General features: G+C 41.5%; 1 long non-coding RNA gene across 1 annotated transcript; it reads left to right on the forward strand.

Moving 5' to 3' along the window:
• The first annotated feature begins 4404 nt into the window (after window positions 1-4404).
• LOC111771060 (uncharacterized) lies at window positions 4405-22452 on the forward strand. Its single transcript, XR_002804669.2, has 3 exons — window positions 4405-4648; window positions 7326-7402; window positions 22223-22452. It is a non-coding gene; the product is annotated as an uncharacterized lncRNA (long non-coding RNA).
• Window positions 22453-23610: the final 1158 nt, after the last annotated feature.

Raw genomic sequence — 23610 nt, forward strand, 5'->3', positions numbered from 1 at the left:
GAATTGGGAAGAGATATGCACAGCCGCCTCTGGCCTGGTGCAGGCTAGCTCCAGCACACCATTGCCACCACGACTTCTCCACAAGTCTCTCAGTTCTTCCATCTCCCATATGGTGGTTTTGTGCTGATGATGCAACCAGCAACTGGGACTAAATACTTTCTCGATAGCGTCTAGTGGAAGGGAACAGGATTCTCTTCCCTTAACCACCAAAAAATTCCTGAGCTGCCCCCAAATAACCACAGTATCCAAGACATGTCACTCCCAACTGGCTTAGCCTTGGGCAACATGTTTAAATACGCCATAGTAACTGCTTCCCAAGGGTCTTCATTTCACCCGCCAAGTGCTCCTTGTTGGAAAGAATTAGTATCAAAAACGCATCATCTAGAAGGCGAGATTATCAGCAAGACAAGAAAATAGCTTGTTCACATTTCTCCATCGTAATGGCTGCCCTAAGCAGATCTTCCCTTCAGGAGTGAGACTGTCATCCCCCGACTGCTGGCAGGGGGCGTGGCTGACGCTTCACAGCTGAGTCCCTCCCCAGGCATTGCCCTGGCTAGAAGGAGCTGCCTGTCGCTCTTGGGAAGAAACTGCCTCTAACGGCTTGTCAATGGGTGGGTACAAAAGCCTGGCATTGCCTCAGTTCAGACATCTGTGAAGGGACATCCCAGCTCCAGAGCTCCCGTGGGGGGTCCAGTGAGCTTTTGCTGGGACGGCAGTTTTTCACTCTGCCGAGTCGGGCTTCCCTCTCTCGTTGCATCATTCCTGTGAGCCTTCCCCACTAAATCTCCTGCGTGCGAATCTCAGTGTCAATTTCCAGGAAACTCCATCTGTAATGCCCGTCCCTGAGCCAGTCACTGGGGTGTTCTAGACAAATCAGAGCTCATCACAGAAGCTGGAGGTGGGGTCAGTCCCACTGACACGCCATGGTTGCCACACCATTGGGGGGAGGGTCAGAATGGAGAGACAACAGCACTGTCTGCTACACAATACAGTATGCTGAGTGATGTCAAAGATGTGTGAACAATGTCACAGTCCAACGACTGGTGCATCGTAGGGGCTGAGAAAGAAAAAAGCAGCCCCTGACACCCGGAAGTAATCACCACTAGACCTCAATAGTGTTACAAGTTGGTCTGATGTTCATCACCAGGCCATCTTTTTCCCTTGTTGGGCATAAACCATTTCACGGGACACCAACCTCAGACAAGGTTACTCTGAACCATGATGAAATGAAACCAAACAAGGTCACTGCACAATTTCGTCTGTGCAAAGACAAAAACAAGGTCCCTGTGCCACCCACAACACCCAGTCGTAGAACTGCCCTGGCTTTCTGGTGGTTTCCAATCTAGAGTAGATCCTTGATTTCTCAGCTCCTCCCCAAACCATCCAACCAAAGCCCAAATCTTATCATAATTTCCTTCTAACACCCTGTTACTGAGATACCTCCTGGTTCCCCATGGAATACATCCTCCTTCCATCAATGAGTAATAGATAGACCTTCTCTCATTGTTGGTGTGTTCCCAGTGGTCTTTGGCTAAAGGGCATGGACAGCACTGGATAAGCACATGTGGGGTGAATAACTGAGTGTACAGATGAGCCGCCGCCCCTCTTTCAGGGGAGCCTCAACAGAGGAGGCGACCTTTGAGGGGGTTCTTAAAGGAGGATTGGGCTTTTCCAGGCCGAGCAAGGGCAGAGAAAAATCATTTCAGGCAAAGGAAGCCACATGTGCAAAGGTCAGCCATACAAAAATGAAAGGTGAGGAGTCTATGTGGGTGGGGTGTGGGGTCAACTGGGAGGGTGCTGGGGCCAAATGTGGAGATCCTTGTAGGTCCACTCAATCCTGGAGGCAGAGAGAATGGAGAAGTGGGAGGCAAAGACCTGTAAATTTGAAATCTGGTTGAAAGGACGATTCCCTGAGTAGCCATAACTAAATTGTTTTCCTAACCCTTCTTATTCTTTTTTTTTTTTTTTTTTTGGAGGAGGTGGGGCAAGGGCAGAGGGGAGAGACACTCAGTTTTGTCAAATTACATATTTTGAGTTTTCCCAGTTTTCTCAACCTTAACTTTGAGGCACTCGTCTGACAACACTGAGCGCTTTGCTCCCCGAATATCAAGAACTCTGAGAATGGGGCGGGGAGGGGGTGTGCGATGGTGGAAGTCTCAGTCTGAGTCTAAAAGCCCAAGAACGAGGGGCATCAGTGTCTGATGGCAGGAAAGACGGATGTGCCAGCTCAAACAGAGCAAATTTGCCTTTCCTCCGCCATTTTGTTCTATTCCGGCCCTCAGTGGATTGGAAGATGCCCACCCACATTGGGAAAGGTGATCTTCTTTACTCAGTCTCCTGATTCAAATGCTAATCTCTTCCAGAGACACTTTTACAGACACACCCAGAAAAAATGTTTTACCAGCGATCTGGGCATCCCTTAGCCCAGTCAAACTGACACATAAGATTAACCATCACACCTTGTTAATTGGTTTTATGAGTACTTCATGTTTGTTAATTGCAGGTCTTTTGAAAATAACGTATATCTGATAAAGTTCAAGTAGACTAAAATGCCCCCCGAGTGCTCCCTAGTGTCACTCTAGACTACTATTATAGAGAATTGTGTGTATATTTATGAAAACCATTTTTTCATATTTTTACTACATATTATCAATAAACCATATAAGTATTATTTTGCACTTTTAAATATAAGTAGTATCACAATGTATATCATTTTATGATGTGCTTTTTTCACTCAATATTATGTTTTGAGATCCAGCCTTTTTGTTACTATATGCAAAGCTCTAAGAACAGTGCCAGCAAACACCATGTAAGTATTAACTATTATTATTTTCATTATTATTAATATATGCCTTTAGACCATTCCTTGTAATTACTTTCTAGTAATTGAGCATTGATTATACTACATTTTATTTATCCATTCCCCTATTGGTGGATATTTAGGTTATTTTCAATTTTTTGCAATTATAAACAAGACACCATAGAATTTCCTTGGACGAGTCATGCTCACATGTTCAAGAGTTTGTATTCACTTAAACGTGGATTTGCTGGCTTGTAAGGAGAATGTATTTTAAGTTTTGCTAACTATTGTCAAATTGCTCCCCAAAATGTCTATAACCATTGGTTCTCATAACCAATGTATGAGAATCCCTACTTTGGTATATCTCCACCAACCACTGATTTTTTTAAAATGTGTGGGAACAAAGCAACAATCTTGTTTTAACTTGTATTTTCCTATTCACTAATAAATAAGCTTGGACTTTTATTTTCTACATTTATTGGCCATTTAGATCCTTAAGCTTTTCCAGGGTCCCAAACTACTTTGAGGACCTCCCTCAGAAAAATGTACATATGCACGCACACCACACTTTGTATACACATTGAGGGGCTGCATAGAGCCCCTGAAGACCACCCATGGACCCCTCAGAACAGAGACTCTCAAACTGCTAGGGGCTTCAGAACCCCCTGGGAAGTTTGCTAAAAGGCAGATTCCTAGGACCCATCTTTGGGGATTCTGACTCAGGGTGTCTGGGTAGGGTCTGAAGGGTTGATGCAGATGATAATTTTAAGACAGACAGCTTTAAAGTTTCCTGGATTCCCAATAAGAAATGCTATTTCTGCTTTCCAAGATGTTCCCTTCTCCCATAGCTGTGAAACAAAGGATAAATTCACCCAGTTTGATATGCAAAAGCTGTGACTTGCCTTCACACTGATGCTGTAGCTACTTTTAAATCCAGAGTTGCTGCCGCAGACACACCTTGTGCTTCTCATCAACTTAGCTGGGAGGGTGGGTGAAGGGATGAAGACATAGGATGCCATGTGATGCAAAGAAAGCCACGAGGAAAGGGAAAAATTTAGGAAATTCCAAGTTATGCAGAAAATGCTGCATAAAAAGCATATCCCTACTAAATATGAACAGCTTTTGTTTGGAATGGCTTGAGTTACTAATTTTATTACATGAGCAAGCTCATTTTTTCTCTGCCAGATACTTTAAAGATTCTCTTGTTAAAAGAAGGAAATAAATCTAGTTTTCTCTCAGATCTAAATTCACATAAGTGATTCTGTTGTAAGATGAAGAAAATTGATTGCCTCAACTGGAAATAAGATATTTTCTATTTAAAAACCTATTACTAAGAAAGCCATGCACAAGAGAATGTGCAGAACATTTTGAGAGCAGTTAAGTATCCTTTTGGTATGATGATGATGTTACACAGATACATTTCTCCACTTTCTTTTTCAGGCCTGCAGTTTTCAAGAGAGAGTTAATCCTTGTTTTTAACTAAAGTCACACGCAAACGCGTTCCTCTCTGAGCTTTTCAAAGCCAGCATCCTCTTGAACATTCGGTGTAATTCGGCTCTGTGAATGATGCCAGGAACAAGAATTAGGATCCGGTTCTAGAACTTAGAATGACTCACTGGTTAACTTTGGTCCTGTAACAATAGAAAAATGACTCAGTTGCTCTGTTTGTGAAACTGGGGCAGTGATGCCAGCTGCTTGCCTTGCACAAAGGGATGAAGGAGGGCCAGCCTTATGAGACAATAGAGGCCTCTGGAGTCGGGGCATTACATAGGTGGGGAGGAGGAAGGTGCCAAGAAAGAGCTGGAAGACTGTGGAGGGGGCAACCTGACACAGAACTGAAGGAAGCCTGTGAGTAGGGTGTTGTGTAAGCAAGGGGGAAAACTGAATGAAGTCAACTCCCATCCTTTGTCCTTCTAGAGACTATCTTTCTCCTTTCATGGGTAACTCGTTGGGTTCAGAGTGAAAACTGTCGCCCAGGCTTATTGAAACTTTGTGATGTCTGTTATCTTGCTCATTTGGCCATATAGTACTCCTCATACTACATAGATTTTCCAATCTAGACTGTATGTTTATTAAACACAGGAATTAGGATTGATATAGAGATAAACAATGAGTATATCTGGTAAAATGCCTGGCACTCTCCATATAAATACTGTATGTGTTGAATAAATGAATTCCTACACATAGAGTAAAACAAAACACACACACGCAAATCAGCATTCTTTTTCTAGGATTCAAGTCACAAAAAAGAGGGTTGGAAGGAGGCCTGGGAAGACACTTCTGCTATCAACTTCATTCCTGCCTGTGTTAATTATGATGTAGATATGAATGCAGTAATAGAGACTGAGTAACCATGACTTACACAAAATAGAAGTTTATTTCTCTCTCATATAATATGGCTGCTCTATAGTGTCACAAAACCCAAGTTTCTTCCACCTCACTTAGGGTATTATTCTCGTCTGCATGGTCCAGGAGGCTCACCACAACATCCGCATCTTGGCTGGTAGAATGGGGAAAGAAAGAAGACTACATCTTTCCTTTCAAGAACACGTCTTTTCTCTTCACAGCCCTTTGCTAGAACTTAGTCATATGACCACACCTAGCTGCAAGGGAGTCTGGGAAATGTAGTCCACATTCTGAGTAGCCATAGGTCCAACTAAAAATCAGGTTTCACTAACAAAAAAGAAGGGTGAAAGAATATTGGGACAACTAGCCATCTCTGTCACACAGCCCAGTATAAAAAAATAAAAGCAAAAAGAGGTGGATTTCCCAGAGTAACTAGAAAAATCCCCAGTGGACTCAAGTAGCTGGCACTAGCTGGTCTCACGAGCGTGCTAATCTACATGCCGTCATCCCAGATGTTCATTCAGGGAAAAGACCATTCTCAGCTTTGTATATTTGCTTTTTAAACAGCCTGCACTTTCATGTAATCTCTGATACCCTTAAATTTCTCTCCTATACCAAATTTGGGTTTTCATACTTCAGCTAAAATTTTGTTTTGGACCTCTAAAAGCCCACTTTGATTCCTGTACATACAAGACTAGAAGATGAAGGCATTTAGTGTGAAATCAGAGATCTGCCTGCATTCAGCTTGGGAAATAAGAATGAAAAGCCAGTGAGTATACCCAGAGCGAGAGTAGGAGAGGTTATGAGGGATCAGACAACCTAATAGTCATAATAATTAAAGTAACCATAAAATAGCTAAACTCTATTGAGGACTTACTGTCTGCCAAGCACTTTACCTGCATCATCTCATTTAGAATACTAAAAGAAAAATAATCAAGGAGGGAGGTACTATTACTATCCCCATTTTCAGCTAAGGAAACTGGGCTTAAGAAAGTTAAGTAACTTGCCCAAGACCACCCACCTACCATTTGCCAGAGCCTGGACTTCAACTCAAGAATCTGACGCTAGTATAGATCCCTTTAACCGCTGAGCACGCTGTCCTGCTGATGGAATAAGGGACTGTGAGCAATGCCCCAGGCATGTGTAGATATCGATCCTGTCAATCACCCATGTGAGAGTATTGGGGTGGGGGACCTAAGCCAGAAAATAATAGTTCCAACCTTCAGTATTTAAGAAGTCATCTTAGAAAATTAATTTAAAGCCTTTGTCCAATGAAGAAATTCAGAAAAAATTAAATATATTAAAAGCTAGTTCTACGTTCAATAATTTTCTTCTGTGATTATTAGCATTCACAAAATGTAAGCTACTCCAGATGTCAGGGTCACACCTCCTTTACATCATTTACTTCTATTGTAACTCATCACGTAATAATTGAAGCCTACCTCATCGGTACAAAGCGAAGTCCAGGAAGGTATATCCTTGGCTTTATTCCCAAATTTGGAACAGAATGAGTGGCCGATAATTATTTATTGAATGAATCAGTGTTTTCCTTCAACATATTCCTTTAGCGTTGTTTGTAATCTATTAGAAATGGTTAATACAAATAATATTATTAGATGTTGCTGTGTTTCAAAATTTGATACCAAGAACTTGCACTATAAAAAGTTTTGCTTAATCCATGTTAACTTGTCACAGGAATTGAATATCCCACTGACTTGTGTGTGTCTGTGTTCCCTGTGGAATTTCATTTCTATTAATAAGTTTGTTTACTGGACTACTTTTTGCCCCCAACACTTTGTGCGGTAGGTTTTAAATTTGACACCAGTGGATACGAAGGAGTCAAGTCATTAAGATAAACTGCTTCAGAACATGGTAATTAAGCACCAAGTAGAATGACCCCAGGACTCATCTGTCCTTAATAAATCCATTCTTGGAGAGAAATTCCACCACCCTAAGACAAATTCCTTCCTCCCCAGGAATTCCAGGTGAAAATTTCAGGATTCTTTTTACCTTGGAATTCTGATTCTTCAACATGTAGGCAGACCAGATTCCTAAAAAATTTACACAGATGCTTAACAGGACAAAAGCCTGTTGAGCACCGAAGGGACTTCTGTTTCCTTGGGATTTTTTAGCAGTTGCTCTCTGAAATGCATTATTTGTTTTCTTGTTTCCTTTTCAGAGCAAGCCCTCTCTCCACATCTCCCTTCTACTCCAGATTTTCAGCTGCAGGATTATAAAGAACTCAGGATTTCCCAGGTGAGAATTGGCCAAGGTCTTAAATAATTCACTACCTTTTATATCTGGTGGGAGCCCTTTGTCTCTCAAAACGCAACCACAACCCCAGCATCTGTGAAGCTGCCTCAAGGGCGCCTCACTGACCCTTCGCTGGAAGAAGACACACAGATGAGCCAGCTGGTTTTCTTCCAAGAACTTTTTTCCCCCAACTTTTTATTTTGAAAATTGTTAAACCTACAGAAAAGTTGAAAGAACAGTTTAATAAAAACCCATAAACCTTTCCTATAAGTTAACCAATTGTTAGCATTTTTCATGTTCCGAAGAATATTTTCTTTCTCTTTATATATCTATATTCTCATGGATACAGATGTACACATTTATATACTTTTTTTACTGAACCATTTGAAAGAAAGCTGCAGAAATCATGCTTCAGTCCTAAATACTTATGCTTCTATCTCCTAAAAAATGAAGATATCCTCCTGCATAGCCACAATACTACTGCCACATCTGAGAAATTTATCATAAATTTAATATTATCTAATATACAGTCCATAATCAAAGTTCTCCAATTGTCCCATAATGTGGTTTATAGTTGAGTTGCTTTTTTTTTTTTTCACTGAAGAAAGCCATCCATATTCTTCCAAGGTTCAAGCAGTGCATTTGGTTATCATGTATATTTAGTCTCTTTTTATCTAATTTTACCTACTTCCAGCCCTGTCTTTTCTGTTTTGCTTTGTTTTTCAAGTGTTTTGAAGAGTCCAGGGTAGTTGTCTTGTTGAGTGTGCCATATTCTGAGTTAATCTGATTGTTTCCTTGTGATTCAATTCCACTTAAGCAATTTTGGCAAGAACAGTACACTGTGATGCTGTTCCCATGAACTCTGAACAAACTCCAGAGCAAGGATTTTACCAAGGCCTGAGTGATCAGATTCAAAGGAATAAAAAGAAAAAAATGCCATGTTTTAAAAATGAGATTTTACATCCTGCTTTTAACAGAAGGGTGAGATGTTCAAAGCAAAATGAAAGATGGAGTGTCCAAGATTCATGTTCCAGATTATTAATAACTTAGGTATGTTTGAAAGGGGCCCTTGTCATGTCGAATCTAACAACCTTTGTTGAATCATCAGAACAGAGATCTGGGCAGGGTCAGCCTCTGCCCTTGCAAATTGGATAATTGCTAACTTGGTGCAATTTCAGGAATGTGGGAGGCCGCTCTTTCCCTCTCAGCTGCACCGCCTCCATTATGTGAGCCGTGATTCACGTCTACTGTTATTAACCATCAAAGCTCTTTAAGGCATAGCTACTATATGTCAGGCCTCATGCATCGTGCTTCGTTGATCTCTATATTACAACCACCTCATGAGGTAAACATTATAATGCCCATGTTATAGATGGGAAGCGGAGGCTTAGTGATGTAAACTTCCGAAGGGCCCAAGCAGCTTACTTGGGATTTGAATCAAAATCTGCCTCACTAACTAAAATTCTATAATTCCACCTTCCATCTGCTGCTCCTGTATTCCCCAATCTCATCTCATTTACCAGATAGCTTTCTCTTCTTTCTCTAGACCACACACTGCGCTGAGCATCTAAGAGCACCATTCCATGCCAATAAGTCCTTCTAGAAATTATAACTATTTTTGTTTGTGCCATCTCTACTTTGTGGGAGGCACCTTGCTCAGTGTTCTACACATCACATCTCATTTACTCTTTCCAAGAACTACATAAAGAAGGTGTGTATTAATAATGTCCTGTGGTCACTCAGCTAGTAAATGGCAGAGTAGGGATCTGAACGAGATCTGACTACAGGCCTGAGCTTCTAAACAAGATACTTTTCAGCCTGGCTGTAAGAATAACATGGCAACCTTAGACAGTACAGTGGCCCAGAGATTTGCCAGTAGCAATAAAGGCCAAAACGTTGATTCCTTGAGCTCTGAACTTCTCTGCCCCCATGCTGCCGGGAGCACAACCCCAAATGAGACTCCCCAGATCATTCCCCTAATGGGCCATTGACTCATCGGTTCCTGTGAGCAAACCACTGCACAAGACTCCTCCCGCACAGAAAAGATGATAGTCCTCTTGCATTTGGAAAGAACCGGGAGCCAAGATGCCACTCCCAGGAAGAACATGCGCATCCTCTATCTCTATTTGCTATTCCTCCTACACACACTCTTGAAACGATTGAGTCTAATAAAAGAAGATGTTTCCTTGCAGCTAGAGAAAGCAAATCTTCCAAACGAAAGCTCAGAACACAGCCTGACTACGATTGCTATGTTGATAGCAAGGATTTCCCCAACAAACAAATAAACACACCAGCTTAGCCAAATGCATCCAACATGCTCTCCAGCCTCTTTAATGAGCAGGAAGCCCAGAAGGTGAGGAAGGTTGGGTAACTCTAGCAAACACCTCCTGGGGTGCCTGCCCTTCCCATGCGGCCTTCTTTGACAGCAGTGCCTCTCCCGCAGCCCCACCTCCCTGCTACAGCTGATGGGACCAGGAGTAGGTGCCTGTTAGAGCGCCTCTCCTAGAGACTGGAATTCAGGAACTCCCGTTCCTTGTCTTAAGGTTCTTGAACTGAGAAGCAATGAAATGTCAGTCTTGGGTGGCGGCGTGGAAATGGAAGAAAGCAGGCTTACTGAGAGAGACAGACACCAACCCAAGGGGAGTCGTCCTAGCCACAAATCTCAATTTGCCATCAGTGCTACCCCGTGATCCATCTATGCATCCCTGGTATATTTGCTTCCCCATTTCCAAAATGCACATCCCCCCTCTTCAAACACCAGCCCTCCCATGCTCGCCTGCCCTTCACCCCATGTGAGTCCTGGATTGCATTCCCTATTACCTTCTCACAGACTTCACGCTCAAAATTATGGCCCGCTCTGGATTATTCCCATGAACATGCAGTAATTATTGCTCATCTTTTAAAAATTGGAAATCCTCCCTTTTCCATGCATTGTTTCCCAGTCACCACTTCATTTTCTGCTCCTCTTCAAAGCAAAAGGTTATCAGTACTTACAGCCTCCACTTTTTAAAATTTTTACTCTTATATTCTCTCTTCAGTCCACATTAGTCACGCTTCCTTCTCTCTCGCCTCATGAAGAGTGGTCTCGTCAAGGTCACTAATGACCTCTGAGTTTGCCAAACCTAAGGATCCCTCCCCTGGTCTTTTCTCACTTTGGCTGTCTGCAGCATTCAACATAGATGAGCATTACCTCCTTTGCAAGGTTTCCATGGCGTTGCTTTCTCCTGGCTTTCCTTCTACTTCTCTGCCTCCTTCTCCATCAGCTTTCCTGGATCTACCTTCTTCTTTTGTTCTCCAAATGTCAAAGGAAAAGAAAGCAAGGCAGGGAAGGAAAGAAAGCAAATACAGTGGTGCATTACAAAGCTGGCTTCCCCTTGGGGTCAGGCGTGATTGATTGCTCCATCTTCCAAGAGGCCACATGAATGACTGCATCTCAGGACTGGCTGTCCAAGGAGAGGAAGAGGGAAGATTTTATCCACTGGTTCCCACTTCCCATTGGACAAAGGTTTCCTCCATGGGACAATAACTCCTCACTTCCTGGTTGCTTCTACACAGGCACTGAGTAGGTCAGCATCAACAGGGAATCCCCAGGATGGAAGATGACAGCCATCTTGGAAACAGGGCCTTGTCAGATTGCATCTACAAAAGTCAGTGGGAACGCACACAGAGCCAGCAACTGACGCAGAGCAAATATGCAGAGGCTCCTGGGTCCAGTGAGTCTGACAGCACCCAAGGTAGCTCCTAAGAGGTGTCTTATACAACATCCCTTTCCTCTCTGCACAACTCCAGACTTGCCCACTGGACATTTCCACATGAATGTCTAATAAGCACATTAAGCTTTAAAAGGTCAAAAGAGAATTTTACCTCCCTTCCCACCGCAACATGCTCCTCCTACAGCTTCCCTTTCTTGGTCAATAGCATCTTAATCCAACTGGTTGCTAAGCTAAAAATCAAAGAGTTATCATTGGACTTTCTCACTTCCTCATCTCATTCCCATCTCATGGACCAGTATGTCCTCTTGGCTCTAGCCACAAAATGCATTCCAAATCCACTCACTTCTCTGTGTCTACACTACAACCAACCTAACCCACCCATCAGCATATCCCAGGTTAACTCTTCTTGATTTAACTGGACCCCCTTTTCTTTACTCCTCCACGATACAATTTCCACACAGCTGCAACCAGAATGAGCCTCTTTTTTTTTCACATTTCATTATAAAAAAATTTCGAACATACGCCAAAGTAGAAACAATAGTAAACCAAACCCCAATTCTATCCAATTACGGCCAATCCTGTTTCACCTCTCTCTCTAATTTTGAGGTAAAGCCCAGACATTATATCATTTGATCTATAAGTGACATAATTTTGCATAAGTTTGCATCTCTTAAAGATACGAACTTTAAAAAAATAACTACGTCAGAGGAAAGAGCCATAAAAATTGCCAACAATTCTTTAAAAACCATAACTACATAACATCACAGAGTGCTCTTTTTTTTCTTTTCTTTTCTTTTTTTTTTTTTCTTGAGGAACGTTAGCCCTGAGCTAACTACTGCCAATCCTCCTGTTTTCGCTGAGGAAGACTGGCCCTGAGCTAGCATCCGTGCCCGTCTTCCTCTACTTTATATGTGGGATGCCTACTACAGCATGGCTTTTGCCAAGCGGTGCCATGTCCGCACCCGGGATCCAAACCGGCGAACCCTGGGCCACCGAGAAGCCGAACGTGCTCACTTTGCTGCGCCACCGGGCCAGCCCCTGAGTGCTCTTTTTAAACGGTAAAGCAGGTCACATCACTTCCTTGCTAAAATCTCCCAATGGCTTTCCATCATGCTTTGTATAAACGAGGCCAAACTCCTTATCGATGCCCAGAAGGTCCGATCTCACATGGCCCATGCCTGTGTCTCTGGTCCCACTCCCAACCAGTCTCTCCCTGTCCACTGCACACCAGCCACACTGGCCTTCTTTCTGTTCTGCAAATGCTCCATGCTCATTCCTGCCTGAGAGCCCTCGCACTAGTTCATCTCTCTGCCTAGGAAGTTCGTCCCTGTCATCCTCCTATGCTTGGCTCCTTCTTGTCATTCAGGACTCAGCTTACATGAAAACACCTCTTATCACCAGGCTCGAATAGCCACCAGTCATTCCCACATTACCCTCTTCTAATTCTCTCCGCAGTCCTTTGCCCATGACATTTCCGGTATGCCCTGGACAGGTTTACACTTATTGTCAAGCATGACTATTAATAGCACCTCATTCTCTCTCAAATGGGGGCAACAAATTTTATGGTCAGTCTGTTCACAAAAATCATATTTTTGTTTGACTTTGCTTTGTTTATTGTGTGTCTCCTTCTGCAAGAATGTAAGCTGCCTGACAGGAGCGCTCTCATCTGACCCGTTCTTCACTGCGTCCGCAGTGTTTGGGATATGGGAGGTCTGTTGAAGGAAGGGAAGAAGGGGATGAGGAAAAGGAAGGGAAAAAGGTCTGTCTCAGGCTGACTTTCCAGTTCCTGGTTCTAATCATCCTTTGTACTCTCTGGACTAGTCTTCCATAATCTTCCAGAAGCATTCCTATTTTGCTTAACATAGATCGAATGGGTTTCTGTGACTTATAACCAAGCAATTCCTGAGAGCAGCTAATTTCTTTTAAGAAATTGTTAACTTTCCCCTTCATATTATATTTTTCTTCCAGTCAATTGCTTTCTTTAATTTAAAAAAAAAAAACTATTGTAAGAGCAGTAGTCATAGATTGTTTGTATCCACCCCAAATTCGCATACTGAAATCCTAACCCCCAGGTCAATGGTATTAGGAGTTGGGGCTTTTAGGAGGTGATTAGTTCATGAGGGTGGAGTCTCCGTGAGTGACATTATTGCCCATTTATAAAAGGGACGCCAGAGAGCTCTCTTGTCCCTCCCGCCATGTGAGGACGCAGTGAGAAGACTACCATCTATGAACCAGGAAGTGGGTCTTCACCAGACACCAAATCTGCCAGTACTCCAATCTTGGACTTCCAGCTTCGAGAACTCTGAGAAATAAATTTCTGTTATTATAAGCCACCAGTCTTTGGTATTCTCTGGTGGCAACCTGAACAGACTAAGATAGCCAGACTTCTAAAACAAGAAAAATCCGCAAAAAATGTTTTCCTTAACCATAAACCGTTGAGAAGACTAGAATTGCAAACAGGGAGTTCAAATAAAAGGTGATTATTCCTACTCCACAAACTACAATAAATATTAGTGACACAGGCAATATAGCTTCAGATCCTGATTATGCATGAACTCATTTTTACAAACATATTTCAGTGGAAGACTTAAGTACATTGTCAAAACAGTAATAAATCCTTGAAAAACCTAGGTTTTTTTCTTTCATGCATGTGAAGGGTGTGTATGGCCATTGCCTTCAGGTCGCTCCATTTCAGGAAATTCATGCTTATAAATCATCATTGTAAAATAAAAGCCATTCTATAAAAAAAGAAGAATCGGAGCATTCACTCCAACAGAACAATATGAAAAGCAACCCTTGGTGGGTTTTTTCAATGGGAATGGTGGGGGCTAGGGTTTGCCCCAAACTTGAGGTGATAGCTGATGATAGGAATATTGGTTCACAGCACACAATATTGAAAAACATTGAATAAGCTCACTTCCCAAGTAATAGTAACAGTCTTTGAATAAAAATGAGATAATCGATTACAGGTGGAGATGAAGTTTTACTGAAGAAATGCACCCCAGACCTCTTCTCCAACCTCCGATCTACTCTCTTTCCCCAACCAAAAAGGAAAATGAGTTTTAGGAACCAAAAGACGAAGAGAGGGCCTCAGTCTGAACACGTGGCACACCTTCCCACTCCCGGGAGAGACAAGAGCCATTTCTGCTCAGGAAAAATTATTGCCCTGATCTGTGCCAGGATCTGGGTGTACGGTGATGAGTAAAATAGACAAAATCCTTGCTCTCGTGGAGTTTACAACTTGAGGCCACCCCAGAAATAGCACTGCCCAAATGCAGTGTACATCATTGTGCTACCAGGAAGGCAGCACCTCACAAGGCCTGTAGTTAGTCAAAGGGCCTGCGTTCAAATTCTGGCTTTACAGTTTAGTGGCTGTGTGATCTCAGGCAAGTTACTTAATTTCCCTGTGCCTCAGTTCCCCCTTCTGTAAGCTCATAGGCTTATTGAGAGGATTAAATGAGTTAAATAGTGTAAAGCAATTATATTAATGCTTAACATAGAGTAAGCTGTAGATGAGAGTTTGCCATTTCTGTTATTATTACAGTAAAGGGTGGGGTTGATTGAAAGGTCCTGTATTTGGAACTCTTAATCAAGGAACGTTATGCACCCAAACATGCCTGAACACAGTTTCCTGGTAGCCAGGTCATTTTTCCTCCAGACAAGAATTATGAGGTTTCTTATCTGGAAAAACTGAACGGCTCCAGAGAAAAGACCTCCACAAAATGGCATTTGGAAGTTCTCTAGCATTTGAGCCAACTCCTTGCCAATCACCCTAAAACAGCTACCTTTAGGCCGCAAGCCCCACCCAGCCAGAAGCATTGCCACCCTACTTTCCAGCAGCTCATGCTTAATTGTGAAAGAACTGCTCAAGTGACCAGACCTTTGATGGCGGAGAGACATCAAGAAAAGCAAACAGGTAGTGGCATCTCAGAATAAATGAAATATAGGAAACTGAAGGGAACTCGAATCTTCTAAAAGGTTGAGGGAAGATGTTGTCTATAAAACAGCACCAAAATGCTATGAAGAAAAAAGAACAGAGAAAAAAGAGCACAGAAGAGAGGGCAACCCACAAAAAGCACCATGTTATTTCAACAAGTAGATACAACCACAACTCCCTCTCTTGTTCCTCAGTGTGTATGTCTATGAAATGGAGATAATAATTATCATGATTACCCTCCCAGGAATTGCTGTGATGATTAAAGGGGTTAATAAATATGAAGAGAGTAGAACAGTGTCTGGTATATAGTAAGCACAATAAATTGTTAGTTTTTAAAATATTATTATCTTCAAAATGTTAACACTTGCAGCTTTCAATCAGGAAAGGAAAAGGGGAATGAATTTGGGAAAGAGCCAGTCGGAAACATATTAGGTGCCAGGCACTCTTCAAAAGCCATCTGATTCGAATCCTCCTTTCATAACTCTGAGGTAGGTAAGACTGTGCCCATTTCATAGAGGAGGACATAGAGGCTCCAGACCATATGGCTACTGAGTGCATGTGGGGCACATTTTCATTCTACAGGACACTACAAGTGCTCTTCCTTTCAGAAAAGACCTCCTTGTTTGCAGAAACCATTAATTCCATGGGCACAATCCCATTATAATGCGCCAAACATCATTAAAGCTGTTCACTCCTGCTAAATGGCGCCATAATCAAACTGTCAAGGAGGATTGCAAACTTAAAGACCGCTATTAAATCACGCTCTGGCCCCGTGTTGCCAGGGAAACCAACCTCAGTTCTTTCAACCTTTCCTCATACGTGTTATTTTCTCAGCCCTTGGTCACTGTCCCTTTTCTCTGCAGTCTTGAACCCCAGAAGTATCAGAGACAGACTGCCTTGGGTGGGCCTGTCACTCCACTTGTCCCACCTTCTCTCCCTGGTCCTTTTTGGCAACTCTGGTTAATATCATCAGAAGTTTCTCTTATTTTGTTTGTTTTCTTAAAGAAGCAAGCTGCTGTTGTTGATAACATTTATTTTATCTTTGTTTTCTACTTTATTCATGGTCACTTCTTTTTTTAAATTATTGAGGTATAATTTACAAATAATAAATTTCACCCTTTTTAGTGTACAGCCCTATGAGTTTTAACAGATGCATGCAATCGTGTAACTACCACCATGAAGATATGGAGCATTTCAATTATCTCAGAAAGTTCCCTTATGGCCTTTTGTTGTCACCTCCAGCCCCTGGTAGCCACTATCTGTTTTTGTTTCTACAGTTTACCTTTTCCAGAATGTCATATAAATGACATGGACTCATACGGTATGTAGCTTTTTTTTTTTTTTTCCCGAGTAAGACTGGCCCTGAGCTAATATCCGTGCCCATCTTCCTCTACTTTATATGTGGGACACCTACCACAGCACGGCTTGCCAAGCGGTGCTACGTCTGCACCTGGGATCCAAACCGGTGAACCCCGGGCTGCCGAAGCGGAACATGTGAACTTAACCACTGTGCCACTGGGCCGGCCCCCATTTTAGTCGTGGGTCCTTCTAGTTATGGCATGTGGGATGCCACCTAAGCATGACCTGACAAGCAGTGCCATGTCCGTGCCCAGGATCCAAACCCACAAAACCCTGGGCCACCGAAGCAGAGCGCGGGAACTTAACCAATCGGCCACGGGGCTGGTCCGGGTACGTAGCTTTCCGTCTGGATTCTTTCATTTAGCATAATGCATTTGAGAGTCATCCCTATTGTGTGTCAGAAGTTAGTTACTATTTATTGCTCAGCAGGCTTCCATTGTTTGGATGGACTACAGTTTCTTCATCCATTCATCAGCTGAAGGACATTGAGGTTGTTTCCAGTTTTGGGTGCTTATGAATAAAGCTGCTTTAAACATTTGCATATTGGTTTTTGTATGAACATAAGTTTTCAATTTGCTTGAGTAAATGCATAAAAGTGGGATTACTGAGTCATATGGTAAGTGTATTTTAACTTCATAAGAAACTGCCAAACTGTTTTCCGAAGCGGCTGGGCCATTTTGCATTCCCATTAGCAGTGGATGAGAGTTGCTCTGCATCCTCCTCAGCACTTGGTATTATTGGTTTTTATTTTATTTTATGCCACTCTTTTATGAGTGTAACATCTCATAGGGGTTTTAATTTGCATTTCTCTAACAATGTTGAGCATCTTTTCATGTGCTTATTGGAGATTTTTCAAGTCATTTGTCCATTTTTTTTAACTGGGTTTTTCTTATTTTTGAGTTTTGAGAGTTTGTTATATATTCTGGATACAAGTCGTTAATCACATACTGATTCCCTGCTTGCCTTTTTATCCAACCAAGGGACTACACTGACATTTCTGAGATAGAATAGAGATGGTTCTTAGCCCGTAAACGCTAGTCACAAGGGAGCTGCTGTTTGTGGAAGAAAACAGGCAAGGCCTTGCTTGTGTGATACCCTAGAGCGCTTCTCTCTCTTCATCCTCTTCCACACAAGTCAGAATACTCAGGGGCTATGGTAAGGGGGAACAGAGACACAAAATAACACAAAAGTTTTCTAAGAGTGGGCCAAAACCAGTAAGGGAAGTTAGTTTGATAGTTTAGTTTAGTTTAGTTTGTTTCACTTTGAGACTGGACCGGGAGGTGCCATTTTCATTCTGCACCTTCTCTCAAGAGTAAGGATCCTCCCTATTTCCCTCATCTCCAGCTCCAACAGGACCCATCTGAAAGGCTGAGCAAACCAGACTCAGAGAGGAAGAAGGGGTCAGTCCTGAGAGAAGGGGACCATGGAAAGGAGAGGGAGAGGGGTTCCCTGGTGCCCATCAGGGGGACTCAGCGTGTACTGAGCGATGACTTTCTATATTGCAACATCATCTGGACTCCTGGCGTATGTTTGATCAATAAAAAGATTTTTAGGTAGGAAAGGCTTCGAGGTGGTAATCTATTTGGGATTGCTGGAGGATCAGGAGGGGCCTGAAGCTATGTTTGCAAAACTCTTCACAAAGGAGTGCAAATACCAATTCTCCATATCAAAGAAGGGGGCAAAAGTGAAGCTTTCTGCTAATGGCCTGTAACATCCCACCTTCTAGCCTTTAGGGAAAGAGTTAGGAAGACAGCGAGTTCAACTCTCTATCTGTGTTTCCAATATCCATCTTTCGCAAAGGAATGATAGATAGATGATGATAGATGATAGATAGATAGATATAGAATCACTGGCTTTTGACTCTAATCAAATAATCCAAACAATTCTAGAATTTCTGATTCTGTATTACTTACTTGACCTGAGGGTTCCGAAGCGCTCACAGCATCTAAGAAATGAAAAAAGACAACTTCATATGGCCCAATCTTTCTTTGGTAAACATAAATAAAGTAGTCAGTCTATTTTAATTTCCTTTCTCTTCTGTTGAAGTAGACAATTAAACCTGTAATCCAGAAGCATGAATTCCTGTTAACACAGATGATACCAAATGTGCCCCAGCAAGTCACTAAATGCCTTGACCTCTTCAGCTCTTCTGTTGATCCCTGTACTTTGGATTGAGTATTTCCTTTACTATCAGTATTTACACAGGCCTGTTCCACATCATGGCACCCTATGTAAGACGAGTGGTTCTGAAAATACATCATCATGGATCATCAGCTATAATGAGAAGTAGATTAACCCAGGGGCATGCCATCAAATGATCTGCCAAAGGTACAGTTGACAAAGCCTTCATCAGTCATTACTGATATAAATACCATCCTCCTCAGAGGATCATTTGCAATGTGTCTCTCAGAGCTAAATCAGTACTCTAATTGCAACATCAGTTATGGGCCCTGCTCAGTGATGAGAGGGGCAAAGATATGAGGATGTTCTCAGCCGAAGCTATTTATACATGCCACGTGGTCCTTAATTATCTGGAAGGGCGGGGATAGGGAGAGTTGGAAAGTTGACATGACTAAAAACTGAATCCACCCAACCCCTTTTGCACCATTCTGGAGAGAGAGAAAACTCTAGGTACTTCCTTTGTAAGAGAAAAAGGTAAAAAACCTCAAATCCTGTGAGAATGCAGTCTACCCAGTTGCCAACTGGTATTTCACTGCTAATACTACTTTCTATTATTTGAGTTCAAGACTTCAGGGGACTATGGGAAAGAAAATTCAGGTTTTGTAAGCCCAAAATCAAACAGGCACTCTTGGTAGAATCTCCTTTTATCCTCAAAGGTAGATGAAAGTTGTTGATTAGAAAATTGACTCAGTTATTCCAGAAAGTTGGTCAATAAAAAATCCAGACCTCAATTCAAAAACTTGCTGGAACATAACATATAATCATTCGTTACATATTCATAAATTTATATATTAAATGCCAGAGATTCAAAATAAAGTACAGGAAGAATATCGGATATAAGGTACGTTTGTGAAGAAACAGCTGTAAATAATGACTACACTTATTTAGTGCTTCCATGTGTCAGAGACTATCCTAAGAACCTTACCTATAATATCTAAATAAATTCTTCCTACAATTCAATAATGGAAATACTATCCACATGTTACTGTTAAAGGAACTATGCTCCATGTCACATGCCATTTAAGTAGAAGTGTCAAAATTCAAATACTCATCTGACTCCAAAGTCTTTGCCCTAAAACACTATTCTTTATTCTACCTATTAGTATGGACCTCATAGCTTATCATACTCACACATCTTGCTTCCCTCTAATGTCAACTGACCTATTTACGACCTTTCAAGGCAGCTACTCTTCCTCTTGGCTCTCCTTAGCACATCTTTAAGTTGTGAATCTGCTGTGAACAGGTCAACTTTCTCAACTCAAGTCTAATAATGAGATTGTGATTGGTCCAGCTCTTCTGTGTCTGAGCAAGGATTTTGCACACTCATAACCTGATGATCACCCGTGGTCAGGTACCTGGGCTTGTTTCAATCAGCTGATGGCTGGAAGGGAGGGAGCAGGGAAGGAGCAGAGCCCCGGCTCTGTTAGCAGAGGCTGTGGGTGGGCTGGTTTCCCTTGGCAGAAGCTGTAGAAACTGAGACTGACTTGGGTAATACAAATATGGTGAACAGATTCAGAATATACCATTGTGAAGAGTTTTCTTTTCTGAATTCTCCTTCTGCCTAAAAGCAGAGTCTCCCAAAAGAACTCAGCTGTCATAAATGCCCTCCCTGGAAAACCAGGAAATATTGACTCCTGTCACTGGAGATCAGCATCAGAATAAGAAATCCTAAATAGACATTGTCGCAAAACTATCCTATCTCCTATCTATATTCTCCTAAGGGCCCATTTATCTTTCCTAAAAGTCATGTGTTTTCCCATAACTGCCCTTCTCCCTGTTCTCTTCTCTTCCCCTACTTATGATGGCATACAAGCCCCAAATTCTAACTGCCTCGAGTCACATTTTTCTGTGAATTCCCACAGACACACATGGATTAAAAAATCTTTCTTTTCTCTTACTAATCTGTCTTTTGTCGGTTTAACTTGCAGGCCTCCAAATATCAAATGTAAGAGGGTAAAGGAAAAGTTTCTCCATCCTCACAATGGAATAGTTTGAAACCATCAAAAATGATACTGTAAAAGAATATTTAATGACATGGAAAAAATCCACTATCTGTTAAGTTAAAAAAGAAGGTTGCCAAACTCAGCTCTAGAGTCAGACTTCATTTTTGTAAATACATACGTTTGTATACATGCATTGAAAGTCTAAAAGAGTGTTCACTAAAGTGTTAAAATTACCCTGAGGACTAGGAGCAATTTGAACTTTTCTTTTTATTCCATTGTGTATAATTTGAATTTATAATAATAAACTATATTAATTTTTCTATTGAAAAAATGTGCAAATATTTCCTTTTTGAAAAAATAAGAATCTATGTATACCTTTTGTAGAAACCATATTATTTTTAAAATTAGCTGTAAAAGTAAAGATATACTTAAAAATTTAGCTATGGAAATATTCATTGCCATGCTAGCAAAAGAAAATTTCAAAGAAAAAAGTCCAACAACGAAACATTGAACAAGTAAGTTAAATGATATCCAGAAAATGGATATTTTGCAATTATAAAATCAGTGGCTCTAATTAGGATTTAGAACTTTTCTTCATTCTTGGCCATCTCACTTGAGACAGCTTAGAACCCATGGAAAAAAGCATCTGCTATTAAGGTTTTATAGTCACAGAACAAAGCAGACTAGACTAATAAATGTGCATTTTAACACAGAAGGCAAAGGTAATTTCTCAATCATCATATTAGGTTTCCTTAATGAGTGTTCATTTGTTCATCATTGAGTGGCAGATTGTCGCCAGAGACTGATCGTACTCTGACGATGCCTCTCCAGAATCCTACGCTCCTTACATCCACGGTAACAACATTTCTGTAAGAATTCTTATTTGCAAAGTTGGCAGGCCGCAGGAAAGTAATGGAAATACTGGTGAACATTCAAATGCAGTACAGTATTTCACAGTAGATGTAACCTGAAAATCATTTTTATAAAAATCATTGTCTTCCTCAGAAAGTGAAAAATAGAATTACCATATGATCCAGCAACTCCACATCTGGGTATATTCCCGAAAGAACTGAAAGCGGAGACTTGAAAAGATGTTTGTATATCCATGTTCATAGCAGCATTATTCACTATAACCAAAATGCAGAAACAACCCAAGTGTCCACGCATGGGTGAATGTATACGCGTGTGTGTGATGAAAATGTATTTCATTCTGTGGGTCATGGTCACATGAAAGTCTCTGTTTAAAGCATATGCCCAGATATGAGGAGGCAAAAAAAATGAGTAAATTATAAATTAGGTAATTAATTTTTATTAATGTATCTCTAATAGTAATTGGCAAAGCCCGCCAAACATCTTGGCATGCAAGCGCTTAGAGTTCCTGCTCTACCACTGCCCTTTTCAGAAGCATATTCTTTTCTGAATTGGCTCCAACACCTCTACAATCATCACAGGTTTTCCATCTCTATTTCCTCAGTGATGATCACGTATAGACATACGCTGGACTAAAGTAGACCTGAAAGCTAAGTAGTAAAGGGTGTGTTTAGTGAATAAATAGTAGATTTCTTGACTATTTTAATCTACTTAAGTAAACAAAGATTTTCCTAACCCCTCCAGCGCTTTAAATTTTCATGCTTAGTTGTCGATACGCCTATGAAAATCTTATCTTCTCAATTTCTTGACCCTTGACTAGAGTCAAGAAGAGGCCCAGTGGGGACAATTTTGGAGGTCAGCCCAGGCTGAAGTGGATGGCCAATTGACACCAAGCGGAACGATGGACAACCATGTTAATAGATCTCCTGATTTTCCAAGAGAAGTTAGAAATTTCTATTTTTATATGAAATCTCCTGTTTTTAAACGTTGGCAACTGATTCAAAATAATTTTAAACACTTTGAAAGATAAATAAAATGTGTCTGCAGGCAGCCCAGTTTGTGACCTCTTCTTCTAGAAGTCCCCTAGAGAAGACTTAGCAATAATTACTCTTCGGAGCCTCCCCAACTTTACCCCATTCTCACCTCCACCCCTCCCTCATTAACTCCCTCCCTAATTAACTGTTCTTTGACCTCAGTTACTAAAGCAATTTATATGTATGTCTGTTAGAGTGCTCAATACATTCTGTGAAAGTTTTGTTGTCGTTGTTTGGTTTTTTCATATCTATCTGCCTTGCTAAAGATAAAGTTGACCTCTGAGCTTGGTGCTCAGTTAGACTTGGAGGAAATCTGTTTGAGTTCCAGCTCTGACATGAGACAACTTTGGTTGAATCATTTGACCTCTTTAGGTTCAGTTTTCACATCTAAAATGTGAATTAATAATAATAATGGAAAAAACAGTGGCTCCATTATTAGCTATAACAATGGAGATACAGTGTATTATCTGCAGTCAAACCTTCCAGAAGCTCTCAGGAAGAAACTCTGAGTGTAGATGGATTTTTTAATTAATAATTATGATAATAGGTGGAATATCGAGTGCTCGCATGTGCCAGGCACTTCCCAGATGCTTTATCCGGTCCCTTAATCTTCACAACAACTCTATAAGGTAAACGCTATCATTGTTTGTATTTTACTGGTGAACAAAATAAGGCTTAGGGTGGTTGAATAGAACTTCTACTAAGTGGCTGAACTGGAACCAGAACCGAGATGTCGCACTTCAAGGCCCCGGATCTTGAACACACCCCTGATTCACTACAGCATAAAGTCTCAGAACAGAGTCTTTCCTCAATCTGTTTGGTCCCTAAGGCAATAAGATGGGCGGACACATAAACTCTTGTGTCTTTCATATTTTGTGTGTGTGGCTAGGCTAGATGGATGGTTGTCTGTGGGGACAGGGAAAAGGACAGCCCAGTCAGTGATTTTAAGCTGATTTCTCTATGGGGACAGGGTTTGAGAAAAGCTTTCAACAAAGGGAAACAAGGGGGCTTAGCAGATATGAAACAGGAGTTTGCTCGTGCCTCCTGGCCCCCATTCTACCCACCTGTGGACAGCGAGACTACAGATGCTGTGCTGCCAGCCAGGCGGGAACTGGGGCCAGAGGTGACGCTGCCCTGGGAAAGGTGGAGGCTGTTCAAACTTCAGGAAAGTCCT

Source organism: Equus caballus, chromosome 28 (genome assembly GCF_041296265.1).
Source record: "Equus caballus isolate H_3958 breed thoroughbred chromosome 28, TB-T2T, whole genome shotgun sequence".
Taxonomy (NCBI): domain Eukaryota; kingdom Metazoa; phylum Chordata; class Mammalia; order Perissodactyla; family Equidae; genus Equus; species Equus caballus.